This window comes from Puma concolor, chromosome D1 (assembly GCF_028749965.1).
Source record: "Puma concolor isolate L17-30 chromosome D1, mPumCon1.1.hap2, whole genome shotgun sequence".
NCBI lineage: Eukaryota > Metazoa > Chordata > Mammalia > Carnivora > Felidae > Puma > Puma concolor.
Window position 1 is genome coordinate 58,950,221 of NC_141676.1, and position 18,742 is coordinate 58,968,962.

Here is an 18,742-nt window from a genome sequence, read left to right on the forward strand (position 1 = left end):
TTGTTCATTTTAGCCACTCTGACCAGCGTGAGGTGATATCTCATTGTAGTTTTGATTTGTATTTCCCTGATGAGGAGTGACGTTGAGCATCTTTTCATGTGTCTGTTTGCCATCTGGATGTTTTCTTTGGGAAAGTGTCTATTCATGTCTTCTGCCCATTTCTTCACTGGATTATTTTTTGGGTGTAGAGTTTGGTGAGTTCTTTATGGATTTTAGATACTAGCCCTTTATCCCGTATGTCATTTGCAAATATCTTTTCCCATTCCATTGGTTGCCTTTTAGTTTTGTTGATTGTTTCCTTTGCAGTACAGAAGCTTTTTATCTTGGTGAGGTCCCAGTAGTTCATTTTTGCTTTTAATTCCCTTGCCTTTGGAGATGTGTCGAGTAAGAAATTGCTGCAGCTGAGGTCAGAGAGGTTTTTTCTTCCTTTCTCCTCTAGGGTTTTGATGGTTTCCTGTCTCACATTCAGGTCCTTTGTCCATTTTGAGTTTATTTTTGTGAATGGTGTAAGAAAGTGGTCTAGTTTCATTCTTCTGCATGTTGCTGTCCAGTTCTCCCAGCACCATTTGTTAAAGAGACTGTCTTTTTTCCATTGGATATTCTTTCCTGCTTTGTCAAAGATTAGTTGGCCATACATTTGTGGGTCTAATTCTGGGGCCTCTATTCCACTGGTCTATGTGTCTGTTTTTGTGCCAGTACCATACTGTCTTGATGATTACAGCTTTGTAGTAGAGGCTAATGTCTGGGATTGTGATGCCTCCCATTTTGGTTTTCTTCTTCAATATTACTCTGGCTATTCGGTGTCACAAAGAACCCATTTTCAATTGTTGTGGATAGTTAGCTAACCTTATAGAAAACCAGGAAAAAAAATAGATCTTTACCTCATACTATACACAAAAAGTTAATTCCAAATGGATTAAATGTCAAACCACAAAACTTAGAAAATACTAGAAGTATCTTTATGAAAATGAGGTAGAGAAGGATTCTTCATAGAAATAAACAGCATAAAGGAAAGTGATAATTTGGACACATTAAACACTTCTGTATGATAATGTAAAGTAAGAAGATAAATCACAGGGTGGAAGAAAATGTTTTCAATGAAATAACCGATTAAAGATTAATATCCAAAATGTATGAGAAACCACAAATCGCTATGACAGACACCTCACCAGAAAAATAGTGCAAAAATAGTCTATTTGAATAGACATTTCATGGAAGAGGAAAACTGAAAAGCCAATAAACATCTGGAGTTATGCTCACTATCATTGATAATTAGGGAAAAGCAAATTAAGCCAATGATGAGAGGCTACCAGACTGCATAATTTATGATCAATTAATGATAATTAATGGGGACCCACATGCTGCTGGGGAAGTAAAACCCGGTATAACCATTTTGGAGAGCAGTTTGGCCATACCTAGTAAGGTTGAAGAGACACATTCTTTATCTCTTGCCATGTGGCAATTCCGTTAATAGGTGTCTGCCCTATGTATGAATGTGTATGACATTTATGATATATATTCATGTATATACACCTATACACAATTACAAAGTTTTAAAAAATGATGCTCATTATAGTACTGGAAAGAGTAGTAACAGCTGTCCTTGATAGGAAAAGGGATAAAGGGATAAATTATGGTTCAGGCAATTATTGTTTATCTTTCTAGAGAGAACTATTGTTAATAATTATACATTTCCTGCCAGACTTTACTAGCTTTTTACCTATGCCTAAATATTATATATGGCTTTTTAAAAATGGTAAGAATTAGTAAAAAGAAATTGTTTAACTTTCTTTTGATATATAAGGGCCAAATTGATGTTTAATCACTTCATTGACTAGGGAAGGTTCTGTTGCCTCAGGATATCACTCACATGTATCCTGTAGTATCTGAAATTCAATACATATTTTCTTTAGGTCCCTTATTCTTGCGGTTCTCTTAAAATGCAGGTACTTTTGAGAAAGAGAACTAGATAAACTTGTTCATATAGGGTAGGGAGGTTTTATCATTTTATGCATTCTTAAAGTTGGGATAGTTTTGGAGAAGGAAATAGCATTTATGGAGTTTACTTTGTATTAGGTCCCATATGTTAGGTTTTATAGTTTACTTGCTAGACATTTATAGAGTATCTAGATGTGTAAGGCATTGAACTAGGTGCTTAAAAAGGGTAGACTTGAAGAGAGCAAGAATGTTTAGAGGAGGAACATTGAAGGAAGAAGAATTATCTTTCATACTTAATAACTGTGCCTGAGTCTATTTTAGAAGATTAGGTTAAAAATAAGTGTCAGACGATTGTGATGAAGATATGTAAGGGAAGAAGAGTGCTGATTAGTCATACTGATAATGATGGTGCAAGACTGTCCAATTTCAACATCTCACTTTTCTTTCTGGTTTTCTAGAAGAAATGGATAGTATTACTGTGGAGATAGTTGTATGCAAAAGCTGAGCTGGTTTATCCCAGACTGATAACTTTCCATAAGCCTGCTATTAGCTGTTTTGATTTGAAAGATCCTTAGTACTTAGGCTAAGGAAAGATTCTGTTTGTTTATCAGATTATCCCCATTCATTGAACTCTTTCGTGCCTATTGTAAACTGACCCTGGGGAACCTTGGAGGTCCTTCTTGGTGACTTTATTAAGAGCAGTTTTGGGAGAGTGGTGGAACAAACTAAGGCCCTAATAGCATGAGTTAAAGTGAGAAAGGAGAAACAGTGAATATATACACTACTCTTTGGAGGGGTCTGCTGTAAAGGGGGGCAGGGAAACAGGCCAGTACTTGCTGGAGGGCAAGAGCTCAGGAGTTGTTTCTTTTTAAGATAGCTGATACTATGTCATGTTTGTGTATTAGATTTGTGTGTTATCATAGTAGAGAGGAAGAAATTGATGCTGGAGAGAGTAGAGAAAAGTGATGAGCTAAGGTGAGAGAAGATGAGACCTGGAACACCAAGGGGAGATTGATTTTATACATGAATAGGGATATTTCTCCCATTGTGGGGACTACTCATTGCTGTCTCTGTATTGGACAATTTTAATGGTTTGAAAGTTAAGTTTTCTAGTGAATTAAAATCTACTTCCCTAGTTTTAGTATTCAAGTATTTAAAGACCATGATTACTTCTATCTAAATTTTTAGGTTAAACTTCTCAAATTCATTTCTTTGGTCTTCTTCCTCCCTTTCCAAATGTTCTGATCATGCTACAGTACTTAGAGTTCTTGTAATATAGTATGCTTTTTGGCCTTTTGTCCCCTATGATTATCCTACCTGGAAGACTCTATCTTCCCGTCAAATTATACTCATCTTCTCAGGCCCAGGTGAAATATTAAGTGGTCTGTAAAATTTTTTTCACACTCATACAGGAGTCAGTTATCTTCCTTTGTGCCACCACACAGCATATGCATCACTCATGTCACTGGATTTCAGGTCCTCATTTGTGTATCTGGCACTGCAGTGAACTCTCTGAGGTCAGAGATTATGTCTTTATGTATTCAGCACTTCATATGGTACTTAGAATGTATTAGATACATAGTAAATGTTTAATGGAGGAAAAAGATTTCTAAAAAAAAAAAAATCCCTAAAAGTTCTTGATTATATGTTATGATTCCTTCTGGTTGGTCATCTTTAAATATGCCACTCAGAGATGACTCTCATACTTTAAATAATACCTGACTAATGCAAAGTGTGGTGGGGCTTACTGTCCCTCCTTCTGGATGCTAAATTCTTTTCTTTCTTTCTCTCTCTTTCTCTTCCTTTCCTTCTCTTCTCTTGTCTTCTCTTTTTTTCTAGATCGAGAGAGAGTGAGGGGGAGAGGGAAAGAGAGTATCTTAAGCAGGCTGCACGCCCAGTGCAGAACCTGAGGCAGGGCTCCATCTCATGACCCTGAGATTATGACCTGAGCTGAAATCAAGAGTGTATGCTTAAATGACTGAGCCACCCAGATGCCCCTGGATGTAAAATTCTTAATACTGCTAAAGATTGCAGTAGCCTTACTCATACTGAATTTGTCAGCAACAAAACTGGTTTCTTTCCTTTTTTTTTTTTTTTTTTGGGCATGAATTACTGTCAAGACATCTTCCTCATCACATGATTTACCACAAAATTTTTAAGCTTGAAGATAACTTATTTCCAATTTTGGTTTGGTTTTTATTTTTCTGAATAGCAGTGGACTTATTTTCCCTTGACTCCCTTCTGTTTTGCCATTTCTCTTGTGTTTTGCTTGTGTTTGGTTCTGTAAAACTTCAACGAAAGATTGGACTTTACTGAAGTTTACCTTTGCCTTAATTATAAAGAAAAGCTTTATTAACTTCAGCTTCCTTCAGACAACAAATTATTCGAAACTTTGGTATAAAATGGTGCTAATGATATTAAAGATCTTTCTCATTGGTTCATTCTACAAAAATGTTTTAGGCCACTGAGTCTTACACTGAGACACATACCTAGAGACCATCCCTATCTTAAAGGAAATCTTATAGTTTGGGGAGGCAGAGGCAGCGACAAATAATTATAACACGGGTAATAAATGCTACTACCATTGAGAGAAGTGCAGAATGTTATGAGGCCTACAGGAAGCTGATGTAATTCTCTCTGGGTTAAGCGGGAAAAGCTTCACAAAGGAGAGAGCGATGGATCAGCTTTGGAAATAATCACTGTATAGTGAGAAGGAGAAAAACCATTCTGGAAGGAGGAAGTGGCATATATAAAGTCATAGAGGGGACAGGGTATGGCATATCCAGGAATAGATGTCTTAAGTCTGGGGAGGGGAGAGGTATTGCAGGAATGGAAAAATGTGGCTGGAGTGGTAGATTGGGTACTGTTTATAAATCTTGTAGGCAGAAAGAAGCCAGGAGGATGATAGGGTAAGGTCTGTGTTTTAAATTTTTTTTTTTTTAACGTTTTATTTATTTTTGGGACAGAGAGAGACAGAGCATGAATGGGGGAGGGGCAGAGAGAGAGGGAGACACAGAATCAGAAACAGGCTCCAGGTGCTGAGCCATCAGCCCAGAGCCCGACGTGGGGCTCGAACTCACGGACCGCGAGATCGTGACCTGGCTGAAGTCGGACGCTTAACCGACTGAGCCACCCAGGCGCCCAGGTCTGTGTTTTATAGAAAACCAAGGAAGCAGTGTTGATGGTAGATGGAAAGACAAAGAGTCCAAGAGAGCAATTAGGCTACCATTTAATACACACAGAATCTGTACCAAATAGATATTGGAGGATTAAAAAAATTTTTTTTAATGTTTATTTATTTTTGAGAGAGAGAGAGAGAGACAGAGACAGAGTTGTGTGTGGGGGGAGAGGCAGAGAGAGAGGGAGACACAGAATCCTAGATAGGCTCCAGGCTCTGAGCTGTCAGCACAGAGCCTGATGTGGGGCTCAAACCCACAAACTGTGAGATCATGACCTGAGCCATAGTTGGATGCTTAACCAACTGAACCACTCAGGCGCTCCTAGATATTGGAGGATTAGATGCGAAAAGCAACCCTATTATGGTAGGTAGTACTCCCATTTTACAGACGAAGAAACACAGGCTTTGGGAGCGTAAAGACTATTAATATTTATCCTGTGGGTGGTAGCTTTGAACGCATGTAGTATAGCTCCAAATCCAGCACTCTTTCTTTTTTTTTTTTTTTTTTTTCAACGTTTTTATTTATTTTTGGGACAGAGAGAGACAGAGCATGAACGGGGGAGGGGCAGAGAGAGAGGGAGACACAGAATCGGAAACAGGCTCCAGGCTCTGAGCCATCAGCCCAGAGCCCGACGCGGGGCTCGAACTCACGGACCGCGAGATCGTGACCTGGCTGAAGTCGGATGCTTAACCGACTGCGCCACCCAGGCGCCCCAAGCACTCTTTCTAATTTTGGTATCATTCCACCTTGTGGACTAGTGTGAATGATTCTTTGACTCAAACAGAGCAGAAATTAAATCCAAAGGATTTTGTGCTAGGATGATGGATATAGTGGGACAACCATATGGTGGTCTTGTTCTGCCTACATCTACAGGGCCTCCCTCTCTGCAGCATTCCTATACCTGTATTTGCATCTACGACATCTTTTATTGTGTGTCTCCTGTTGATTTGACTGTGCTGATCCAATGCAGGCGGCCTAACCATGTCTAATTGTTTGGGCCATTTCTGGACTAAACAAGGAAGCTTACTGCTTTCACTCTACTTTTGTTTAATATGTGCGTTTGCAAATTCTGTTGATCTCTGTTACTTTGTCTTTCTCCAATCCATGTGTCTTAGTCAATTTGGGCTGTTATAGCAGAATATCATGGACTAGGTGGCTTATAAACAACAGACATTATTTTCTCATGGTCCTGGAGGCTGGGAAGTCAAAGATCAAGATGCTAGTAGATTTGGTGTCTTGTGAGGGCCCACCTCCTAGTTCACGGACTCATTTTCTTGCTGCATTTGTCCTCACTTGGTTGAAAGGCAGAGGTCTCTAGCATCTCTTTCATACGGGCACTAATCCCATTCATGAGGGCAAAGCCCTCATGACCTAATCGCCTTTGCAAGGCCCCACCTCTAAATGCCATCACACTGGGGATTAGGTTTCAACATATGAATTTGGGGGGGTGGGGGTGGGGGGAGAGGTGGTAATGCAAACATTTAGCACCAGGCATTGATAGCTAGAGCCAGCAGGCCAGACCCAGCCTGCTGCTCATTTTTGTAAATAAAGCTTTTCTTGGAACACAGCCATACTTATTGTCTATGGCTGCTTTCATGCTACAGTAGCAGAGTAGACAGAGACCTTATGGTCTGCAAAGCCTGAAATATTTACTCTCTGGCCACGAGTCTATAGTCTTGGGCTACTCATTATTCTTTCCAAATCACGGTACAAATCAGGTTAATTCTTTAAGCTAAGGGAGCAAGATGCAACTTGAAATTTGAGTATTTATTAATTTTTATTAGCAGTTAATTTAGTAAGTACTTTAAAGTTGACCCACTAATACATATATGAAAAAACACTTTGGTGCCATTTTTTTTCATTGAATTTCTCATATTTTCCTATAATTCCAAGAAATTTATATCCCTGATATATATCCCTATATCCTTATAGGGAAGTTTCTACATTCAATGAATATCAGTTATGTAGCCAACACTGTACCAGACACATTACATTAAATCACATTTAATCATTCATAATAGTTCATTTAAGGGAGTTATTGTTACCCTTTTGGGAATGGGGAAACTGAGGGCTAGAGATGTTGTGGTGTGCCCAGAGAGTATCTGAGTGGTATCCACAGCCTGGGATTTTGTACTTAAGAAGTTATCAGGTATACTCATATGTTTGGTAAAGTGCTATATTAAAAAAAAGTATTTAACTGAGTGACCAACCCAGGCAAGCACTGCTGATAGAATCACAGAAGTACCTCCTTCATACTGTATGTAGGGGGGATTCTGCCCAAATTTGGCATTGTTACCACATAAAAGTAAAGAACAACCTATTCCCCAAGCATGTGGGATAACAGGTTTTATAGTTTATTAATAGTCGTACCATATTAATAAGATTAAATATGTTAGTATCATCATTGCTTCCGACGGGGTGAAGTTTAGATTCCTTAGCCTAACTTCATAGAGAACCTTGTTGAAGGTTCTCCATAATCTAGCCCGAGCCTACCTTTCTGGCCCGTACAACCTTTCTGTTTTAGTTAAACACTGTTTTAGTTATTCACTGTCCAGCCTTTATACTTCATGCTTTGTTGTTCGCATGATGCTTTTTCTCCCATCTTTTTAATTAAATTTTACCGGGTAGACTCTGCTTCGTCCCATCCTTTTTTTTTTTTTTAATTTTTTTTTAATGTTTTTATTTATTTTTGCAACAGAGAGAGACAGAGCATGAGCAGGGGAGGGGCAGAGAGAGAGGGAGACAGAATTGGAAGCAGGCTCCAGGTTCTGAGCTGTCAGCACAGAGCCTGATGCGGGGCTCGAACCCACAGACCGCGAGATCATGAGCCCACAGACCGCGAGATCATGAGCTGAGCTGAAGTCGGACGCTTAACCGACTGAGCCACCCAGGCACCCCATGCTTTGTCCCATCTTAAAGTCTTGCCTCTCCTTCCCAGCCCTGGTTCTCTTCCTCCTGTGGGTGGGCAGATGAGTATTGCAGTATTGGCTTGTAAGCTTCACTAAGCAATTGTTTATTTTGTGATATTGCATCTGTCATCATCTCTGTTGTTATTTAAATCTTTTTAAAAACTTTATGAATTTGTCTTCATTAATAAGCTATATTATAAATGCTTTGGGCAAAGGGTCTCATACTTTGTTTTTATTTTCAAGGGTTTTAAAAAAATGTTTATCTTGAGAGAGAGAGCATGCAAGCAGGGGAGAGACAGAGACAGAGAGAGAGAGAGAGAGAGAGTCCCAAGTAAGCTCCATGCTCAGTGTGGAGCCCAATATGGGGCTGGATCTTGTATCTGTGAGGTCATGACCTGAGCCGAAATCAAGAGTCGGATGCTCAACCAACTGAGCCACTAGACGCCCCTCAAGTTTTTATTTAAATTCCAGTTAGTTAACATATAGTGTAGTATTAATTTCAGGTGTCATGCCTTGTTTTGTGTGTTTTTTCTTCCCACAGCAACTCCCTTCTTCTTTACTGGTCATTCCTGCTTTAATTTCCTAATCTCTGGAAACTTTTTTCATTATTCTTCCATACTTTTTACATGATAACTTAATATTTTTGTTCCTTCTGTGACTTCTGCATTTATATTGCTGTTTCTTTTTCCACTTGTTTATTGCTATTTCTATGCTTAGTGTTTGTTTGTTTTCTTTAAGCAGGCTCTGTGCCCAGTGTGGGGCTTGAACTCATGACCCCTAGATCAAGAGTTGTTGCTCTACCAGTGGCGCCAGTCACATGCCCCTGCTTAATGTTTTTTGTTTTTTTTATGTTTGAAATTATAAGGCATTGAGTCTGGCAACTTGCATCTCTCGTTTAATCTAAATGGTTTTCTATCTTTCTATCTTATTATTTCTTTCTTATATCTCCCATTATTAAAAAGTCTTTATATAAAATTTTAATGGCAGAATAATCATGCATTATATAGACTGTCTGTAATTAGCCTAACCATTCTCTCAAAATTGGACTTTTAGGTTATTCTCAGTTTTTGTTTTGCAATTATGAATAGGTTGCAATGAAAATCTTTTTATGTAAAAGTTTTTATGTATTTTAGATTATTTTCTTAGATTCCTGGAGATTAATTATTAGGTCAAAAGTTGTAAGCATTTTATATGTTCTTGGTATGTGAGCTGTAACATTTTGATTTGATTAGTTCTTTGCCAAAGGATAGTTTTAAAATACAAGCAGTATAAGTTCATGTAGTGGTAATCTGTGGTGTTAATTACAATACTTAAGTAAACAGTCTTAAGGTTTGGTATTAACATTTTATTAGCTTTTAACTTTTTCTCTCTGCCCTTCTTTTCCCCAGGTAACCACTCTTTATATTGCTTGCTATAAATTGTTATTTGTCTTGGGCAAGTGGGGAAATGAACAGTTGCGTTAGTTTAAGACAGTTAGTACTTGGACAGTTAGTATTTGGCTGTCATCTGAACTCTTAGAGTTAGAAGGAGTAAACCAAAAAATAGTAGATAAAATAGAAAACACTTTAGTTTCATTTTAGAATGGATTTGTGGTTCACTCTGCATGTCTCCACCTTCCTAATTCTAAATGATATGCTTAATTTAACATTAAGATTTCTCCTTTCACTTACTCTACTTGATAGTGGTTGTTTGGTGGATAGTACCAGCAGATAACCTTGAAATTAATATGGATAATGCCCTCTTGTATCCTGTGGATCTCTGCACTTACATATGTTTTGTTATAGAAGATGTACTTGGATTCATTGTCTTCCCTTTGCTTTTGTGCACCTCTATCTCTTGCTGTTCTATGCAGCTCTTTTTTTTTTTTTTTAAGATTTTGTTTTTAAGTAATCTCTACATCCAATATGGACTCAAACTTACAACGCTGAGATCAAGAGTCACATGCTCTACTGACTGAGCCAGCCAGGTGCCCCTGTTCTATGCAGCTTTTAAATGTTTAGTTTTATAACTCTTTGACATTCTATAATTGTCTCACCCAACCAAGTATGTTTTTCCTCCCCTAGAAAGATTTTAAGTTTCTTTAGGACTTGGAACACAAATGTTTTTACCTTTACTGTATCCCTTTCTTGATCTTCTCGAAGGAATATTCTCTACTTTTGTATTCTTCCTCACTGCTCATTCCTTCTATAGTAATGGTCTGTTGTCTGATGATAAAAATTTGTCTTTTCCATTGCTTATGAAAAATGTAGATTTTGATTCTGGCTATGATGGAGCAGATTGTAGTAGACCAAAACTCCTGTTGAGAATAACTAGAAACGCCTGATTAAAAAAAAAATCTATATGGAGGCATTGATACGTTGCTAAAGCAGCCAGGACTTCAGACATTTATGGTCTCTTGACGAATGGAGAGTGTAACTTTAAGAGGTGGAAAGATAGCAAAGCTTTCTTCATGGGGCTGGGGATACAAAAATTGTAGTTCAAGGCTGACAGAGCAACAAGAACTTGAGAGGCCAAGATCCCAGAGAGAAGGGAAGTACATTTCCCCACTCCCTTTTCTCCCTCTACCTGCTTTTTTTTTTTTTTTTAATTTTTTTTTTCAACATTTATTTATTTTTGGGACAGAGAGAGACAGAGCATGAACGGGGGAGGGGCAGAGAGAGAGGAAGACACAGAACTGGAAACAGGCTCCAGGCTCTGAGCCATCAGCCCAGAGCCCGACGCGGGGCTCGAACTCCCGGACCGCGAGATCGTGACCTGGCTGAAGTCGGACGCTTAACCGACTGCGCCATCCAGGCGCCCCTACCTGCTTTTTTATCTTAAGGATTTGTTGATTCTTAAACTGTGGAGGGTAAAAAAAAGGGCTAAGAACCTTCACAGAAAGCTACTGAAAAGCAAAGGATTCTTGTAGCAGTTCTTTAGTGGAGAGAAAATTTGAAGACCTTCCAAGGGAAGTAGTCCTGGTAAACACCCAGACTCTCAGTTGGACCTCTGAAGGGCTACAAAGCAGGGTAAGCTTTACAAGCTTTACAAAGACTGCAGCCAGCTTTGAATCAGCTCCTGTCCTGATTGGATTGTGAGGTGATCTGCCCTCATTCTAAATGCTTATGGAGAATATGATGAATCCTCTGTAGGAATGTAATATCATCCAGAGCCTCTACAGTTTTTCATACACAATGAAAGACATTCTAATAAAAATTACTGGGTAAACCAAGAAACCAGACCAGGAATTAAAGCAGACAGTATAGTAATAGATTCATGGTATCCCAGTCATCTGATAATTTATTCAGTGTCTCTAATTGAAGGATATTTAGGTTGTTTTCAGTCTTTAGTATTGTGAGGATCCACAGTGAACATTATTTAAAAAAAATTTTTTTTTAAATGTTTATTTTTGAGACAGAGAGAGACAGAGCATGGGCAGGGGAGGGGCAGAGAGAGAGGGAGATACAGAATCCGAAGCAGGCTCCAGGCTCCAAGCCATCAGCACAGAGCCCCACACGGGGCTCGAACTCGTCAACCTGAGATCATGACCTGAGCCAAAATCAGACGCTCAACCGACTGAGCCACCCAGGCGCCCCCACAGTGAACATTCTTATACGTAACATCTTTGTACACATCTGTGAGATATCTTTAAGATAAAGGATACCTTTGCTAACTCGTCTTTATCAAACTCTTTGATTTTTGCCAATCTGATAAAAAGAAGTGTTTTGTTTTAAAAGTTCTTGGTATCTTAAAATATGCATGACATTGAACACATTTTAATATGTTTATAAGTCATCTGAATTTATTTTTAAATGTTTATTTATTTTGAGAGAGAGAAAGAGAGTACATGCAAGCAGGGGAGGGGCATAGAGGGAGAGAGGATTCTAAGCAGGCTCCGTGCTTCTTCCTTCAGGGGGTCAACCTCACAAACCACAAGACTATGTCCTGAGCTGAAATCAAGAGTTGGGTGCCAACCTCTGACTTTATTTTTACTATAAGCCACCTGTTCATGTTGTTTACCTATTGTTTCATAGGGATTTTAGGCTTTTTTAAAAAAATTATTATTAAAGAAGTAATAAGGAATTGTGGATAAGAGCACAGATTCTGGAACCAGATTGCTTGGGTTCAAGTCATAGCTCTTTCACTGATAGCAGCATAGCCTTGGGCAAATTAAATGCTCTATAAAATTGGGATAATAGTATGTCCCCTTTGGGTCATTATAACGATTAGATGAGTTAATAAATACAAAGTGCTTAGAAATGAGCCTGGCATAATGTAAGTGTTACATAACTGCTGGCCATCATAATGGTGCCGCAGGTGGTGACAGAGATGGAAATTACCCAAAGAGAATTTTTTTTTTTTATTTGCCCAAGGATAAATAGCTAGTAAGTCTGAGTATTCAAATTAGGATCTAGGTCTTGGGACCTGAGTCCAAAGTTCTTGTTCTTTCTGATGTACTGATAAGAATTTGAATGTACAGGGGTGAAAACTCAAGCATAGCCAGGTACCAAGGAATGATTAACTTTGGATTTGGGAGTTGTTAGGGTTAACATCTTCCCAGTACGAGTGAGTTTCTTTTTCTAATTTTGTATTGAGTATGATTTGTCAGTGATGCTTCATTCCTGAGGTTTTGGTACAATTAGAAAAATGCCTGTCTTCTATTTTGTTTTGTTTGTTTGCCTTTATTAATAACCCAGTCACCCCACCCCAGAGAAAATCCTTTTCAGGAAGGACCTTCAAGGAAGTATAGCTGCTCTTCCAGTTCACATTAGACTGAATGCAATACTCTGTTTAGGTCACCAGCCACAGGGATGTGTCATTCTTAAGGCATCATATCCTTAGAGAGTTTCTCTTCCTGTTAAACGTAGTAGTAGTTGCAGGACAGGCATTAAGAAAGTATTACAACCATTGGATTCATTTACAAATACCAAGATATTCAGCACCTCAGTGACACCTGAAGTAGTTTCTAGCTTGTCTGTTCTGTGCAGTGAAGGAAAGGTGAGTGGTTGTTTCTATGCTACTGAAACACTTGAAAATCCCTATAGAAGCTGGTAGAGGAATTGGGTTTGGGACTAACTTCTCAGGACTAAGGAGGGTAGTGGTGTTTTTAGTCTCCCACGTTATCAATATCATTCACCAAAATATTAGATTTGTTACCAAGGATGAGCCTACAATGCCACATTATAATCACACAGTCTGTAGTTTGCTTTAGAGTTCACTCTTGTATGTTCTTTGGGTTTGGACAAATATATAATGACATATATCCATCATTATAATATTGTACAGAGTATTTTTTTATTAAATTTTTTTAATGTTTTATGTTTTATTTATTTTTGAGAGAGACAGAGACAGAGTGGGAGCGGGGGAGGGGCAGAGAGAGAGGGAGACCCAGAATCTGAAGCAGGCTCCAGGCTCTGGACTGAGCATCAGCACAGAGCGCCATGGTGGTGTTTGAACTCACAAACTGTGAGGTCATGACTTGAGCTAAAGTCAGACGCTTAACCAACTGAGCTACCCAGTATAGTGTGTATACAGGTGCCCCTGTATAGTGTGTTTTTACTGGGGTAAGAGTTCTCCGTGCTCTGCCACCTCATCCCTACCCCCCTCCATTCATGGCAAACCCTGATCTTTTTTTTTTTTTTTTTGTCTCCATAATTTTGTCTTTTCTAGAATGTCATGTGGTTGGAATCATTCAATATGTAGCTTTTTCAGAGTGGCTTCTTTCACTTAGTAATATGCATTTAAATTTCCTCCATGTCATTTCATGTCTTTAATAGCTCATTTCTTTTTAACACTAAATAATATTCCATTTTCTGGATGTACCACAGTTTATTTATCCATTTACTTACTGAAGGATATCTTGGTTGTCTCCAAGTTTTAGTGATTATGAATAAAGCAGATAAAAATATCTTTGTGCAGGTTTTTGTGTGGACATAAGTTTTTAACTCATTTGTGTAAATATCAAGGAGTACAATTGGTGGATCATATGGTAAGACTGTTTAGTTTTGTAAGAAACTGCCAGACTGTCTTCCAAAGTGGCTGTACCATTTTGCATTCTCACTAGCGGTGAATGAGTTCCTGTTGCTCCACATCCTCGCCAGCATTTGGTTTTCTCCATGTTTTGGATTTTGGCTATTCTAATAGGTGTGTAGTGGTATCTTGTTTTAATTCATAACTCCTTAATGACCTATGATATGGAGTATCTTTTTATGTGCTTATTTGCCATGTGTATATCCTTGGTGAGGTGTCTGTTAAGGTCTTTTACCCCCCAAAAAATCAGATTGTTTTCTTTTGAATTTAATAGTTCTTTGTATATTTTTAAAAAACTTACAATTTTTTTGAAGTAATCTCTGCATCTAGCATGGGGCTTGAACTCACAACCCCGAGATCAAGAGTTGCATGCTCTACTGACTGAGCCAGCCAGGCACCCCTAGTTCTTTGTATATTTTAGGTAATAGTCTTATGTTTATATCAGCTATGTCTGTTGCAAATATTTTGTCCAGTCTGTGGTTTATCTTCTCATTCTCTTTACATTGTCTTTTGCAGAGCAGACATTTTTAATTTTAATGATGTCTACAAATTATATTTTTGATAGTATATATGAAAAGGCATCACCATACCAGGGTCATCTGGGTTTTCTCCAGTTGCTCTGCTCTAGTGGTAGTATTGCAGGTGTTTCAGCCATAATTTCATCTTTTGGAGTGGAGGAATCTGACTTATGACCCTAGAAAGGCAGAGGGAAATAAAGAGAAAAAAGTCCCACATCAGCAGACAGCAGCTCTTGTATTATAAGGGATTGTTTTTTTCTTTATTAAAAGGTGGGGAACCTGAAAGGTTAATAATGATTGGTAAATGTCTTAGTATAATTAATAATGTTGATTTTATACATGTTTTCCAGTCAGCTTTAAGAGACATTGTAAAAGATTGTGATTTAAAAGGGGAGATTTTCATTTTTCTGGCCCTTTTCTGTTCCATTTCTCAATAGTTCAAGCAGATTGAAACACCACATTTCAGAAAGCTTCAAAGAAATTATTTAGATATTATAGCTACTCTTATGTAAGTTTAAAATCTAATAGCATTTTTACCATCATGTTAAACTTTAATAGAGTATTTCAGAATTTGGAGAAACCTATTGAGTAGTAAATTAAAATGAAATAAAAATATTGTTACTGAATCATTAACTTTACAAGTTATCTAGTGTGTTGCCACTCTTGTCTCTCAGGTAGAAATGAGATCTAAAGAGATTTTAATTTTAGTCCATGGTGTGTGTGTGTGTGTGTGTGTGTGTGTGTGTGTGTGTGTGTCTCAGGAAAGCCCAAGACCACCCAGTTATGATGATTCACCAGCAGTACTAATAGGACACTGCATATAGTTATGCTCATGGCTATGAATTATTATAGTGAAAGGATATAATTCAAAATCAGCAAAGGCACATAAGACAAAGTTCAGGGGAAACCAGATGAAAGCTTCCAGAGTCCACTTTCAGTTAAGTCACACTGGACATGCTTAATTTCCCTAGTAACAAGTTGTTACAACACATGTGAAATGTTGCCAACTAGGGAAGCTCATTAGAGTTTTTATTAGGGGCTGATGATGGGCACCCTCTGCCTAGCATGTGCCAAAATTACAGACTCCCAGCCTGAAAGAAGGTATTCACCATAACTGTATTGTTTCTATAAATAATTTAGGTGTAGTAAACCTGTACCTAATCAGTTGTGGGGGTGCAAACTCTACTGAAATCCAAGTTCCTAGGCCCCAGTCAGCCAAGGGCCAACCTTGTAAGTGGGCCTTTTGAGATAGGCAGTGAGGCCTGCTATGTTAATTCTTTTCTACATTGTGTGTGTGCGTGTGCGTGTGTGTGTGTGTGCGACATTTAGCATATAGTGTACTTTTATTAAATGTTAGCTGTTTTTATTTATTATAGGGATTCTTCATTGATTACTCCTACTTCTATTAATTGTGATCCTCTGCATTCCTAGGAGGTAGGTTGGCCAGTATTTTGATCTTTATTTGATAGATGAAGAGACCAAGGCAAAGAGAAGCCTTGGCATTTCTAAATACTTTCACTTGATTGACCGAGCAGGTATTAGAATATAATATGGATTTTTTTTTTGCAAGTCCATAGGATAAAGATGGGATTTTTTTTGCCTTGTTAACATTTCTAGAGGGTATTAGTAAAATGGGAAATAGGATTAAATATTTAAATTAGTGTCATGTTGGACCAATTCACAGTTTTTTTTGTGAATTTGGGGGCACAATGCCATTTAATGTAGCACAGTTCTGTTGGGGCAAAAAATGATCTTGACTATTTAGCATTTTGTATTGTTAAAGCATTAAACATCATTAATCTTTAAGAAAAATTTTTTTAATGTTTATTGTTTTTGAGAGAGAGAGAGAGACAGAGCGTGAGTGGGGGAGGGGCAGAGAGGGAGACACAGAATCTGAAACAGGTTCCAGGCTCTGAGCTGTCAGCACAGAGTGCTACGTAATGCTCAAACTCACAAACCATGAGATCATGACCTGAGCCCAAGTCAGAGGCTTAACTGACTGAGCCACCACCCAGTTGCTCCTAAACATTATTAATCTTAATCTGATATTAAGCTAATCTATATTAGTACTGATTTTGGTGAATGTAAATTGGTACTTCACCTCTACCCTACCCATTACCTTTTACTCTCAAATAAGTCAAGGCCCAGATTTCAGTCAGTATGCTGAGTTCCACTTGGCCTTATATATAAACTTTGAGATTTCTATTGATAGGTGTCCGAAAGTTAATTTAACTTGCAATGTAATATACTTATCAAAGCAATTGAATAATTATATTTTTTTTTCTTGTAAGTTGTAATTGCAAGTAAACCAGACCAAACCACAACTTCTTTCTCTCTCCAATACCAGAGACAATTTTGTAGTTAGTAGATTTTATTGCATTCCACTATACTGGCTGAAATAGTTTATAGTGTTTTCATTTTCATTACACTCATTTGATCCTCATAATGGCCGGTCATAATACTCTGATTTTACAGAAGAGGAAGTAGTTGAGATGAGTTCTCCAAAGCTCTGGAAACTTCTATTTGGGGATCAGGCTTTTAACATTGTATCATTTACACTATGTGATGAAGATGGTAAGCTCTTTGGACATTTTGTTCCAAATGTTAGCAAGACCATTGTCAAGAAGCAAATTCTCCAACGGTAAATAAAAATTGTCATCATTTCCACCAGGCCACCACTAAAATATTTTTGGTCCCTTGTGTTGGATAGTAAGTTTATAAGCCTGAATAAGACTGTGTTCCTCATGTTGCTCCTCAAATAAAAATAAAGATTTGGAATTTTTTAAAGGAGACAGGAGAAGAATCTTATACTTTGTACCAGAAGAAAATATGATAGAATTTGCTATTATATTTTGGCCTGGGGAAGGTCTTTCCAATTGTACAAAAATACTGAAGCCATAAAAGAAGTTTGATGAATATAACTACATAAAAATAACCACTATAAGCAAAGTCAAGGCAAATGATAGACTAGGAAAAGTGTTGCTAGTTATGTGACATAAAGCTAATTTACCTTATAGAAAGAGAGCTTTTACAAATCAAGAAGAAAAAGTTAATATAAGGAGTAAAGAACATTTCATACCAAAGTAAATGCAAATTACTCAAACATGAAAAGTACTCAATTTCACTCATAAAATATGTATATAAGATACAGAATTTCGCCTATTAGATTGGCAAAACTAAAATGTTTCAACACTTGTTGTGTTGGAAAAGGTATGAGGAAATGGCATTCTTATGCATTGCTGGTGGGACTTAAATCAGTATAGGCCAGCGGAAGGAAGGAAGACTTGGTATTGTCTGTCAGAATTACAAAAACACGTAGGTACATATTCTTTGACAAGTAACTGTAATTCCAACACTTTGATCTATGAATATACTTGCAAAATGATATGCATGCAAGATCATTCATTATAGCATTGTTTGATAACCTTTGGAGATTTAACACCCCCCCCCCCCCCCAACCTTGATATCTGTATTTTGGTCCTTCTCTTTATTCTAGGTATTACTTTGTCTTCTCTCTCTTTGTTTTCTTAACCTGTTTTACTAGAGCTTGGTTTATGGGTCATTTCATAGTTTCACCTAAAAGATGCAACCAGCCGGTTGTCTGTTTTAATCAGCAGAAATCTACTCTGGCAAATTTAAGCAGAAAAAGAATTTATTGAAAAAGAATATTGGGGGGGCGCCTGGGTGGCGCAGTCGGTTAAGCGTCCGACTTCAGCCAGGTCACGATCTCGCGGTCCGTGAGTTCGAGCCCCGCGTCAGGCTCTGGGCTGATGGCTCAGAGCCTGGAGCCTGTTTCCGATTCTGTGTCTCCCTCTCTCTCTGCCCCTCCCCCGTTCATGCTCTGTCTCTCTCTGTCCCAAAAATAAATAAAAACGTGGAAAAAAAAAATTTAAAAAAAAAAAAAAAAAAAAAAAGAAAAAGAATATTGGGTAATCCAGAATAACCAGCCAAGTAGCCAGAAAACTTGGCTTGGAAAATAGCAGCTAGGATCCAAGAGCAAAGTCTGTATAATATGAATTCTTTGGAAGTTCTTTGTGACCTAGTGAATTTTTAATTGTTCCTTGTTTGCTTTAAGGAATATATATTCTATTCATTGAGTGCACACATATATATAAATATATTAGGATAAAGTTTGTTAATTTTTTTGTTCAGTTTTTCTACATTTTTACTTCCTTTTGGACTGCCTGAT

At 37.9% G+C, this 18,742-nt stretch overlaps 1 protein-coding gene and 1 long non-coding RNA gene across 5 annotated transcripts in view; one reads left to right on the plus strand and one right to left on the minus strand.

The window, feature by feature from the left end:
• The window catches only part of RNF169 (ring finger protein 169), a 110,961-nt gene that overhangs the window by 13,805 nt on the left and 78,414 nt on the right, over window positions 1–18,742 (plus strand). The gene's annotated exons all lie outside the window — the stretch shown is intronic.
• Window positions 1–18,742, minus strand: part of LOC147576752 (uncharacterized) — a 42,729-nt gene that overhangs the window by 12,672 nt on the left and 11,315 nt on the right. The window contains exon 2 of the long non-coding RNA XR_015241081.1: window positions 14,626–14,729. This is a non-coding gene — a long non-coding RNA (uncharacterized LOC147576752). The remainder of the gene's footprint in view (window positions 1–14,625; window positions 14,730–18,742) is intronic.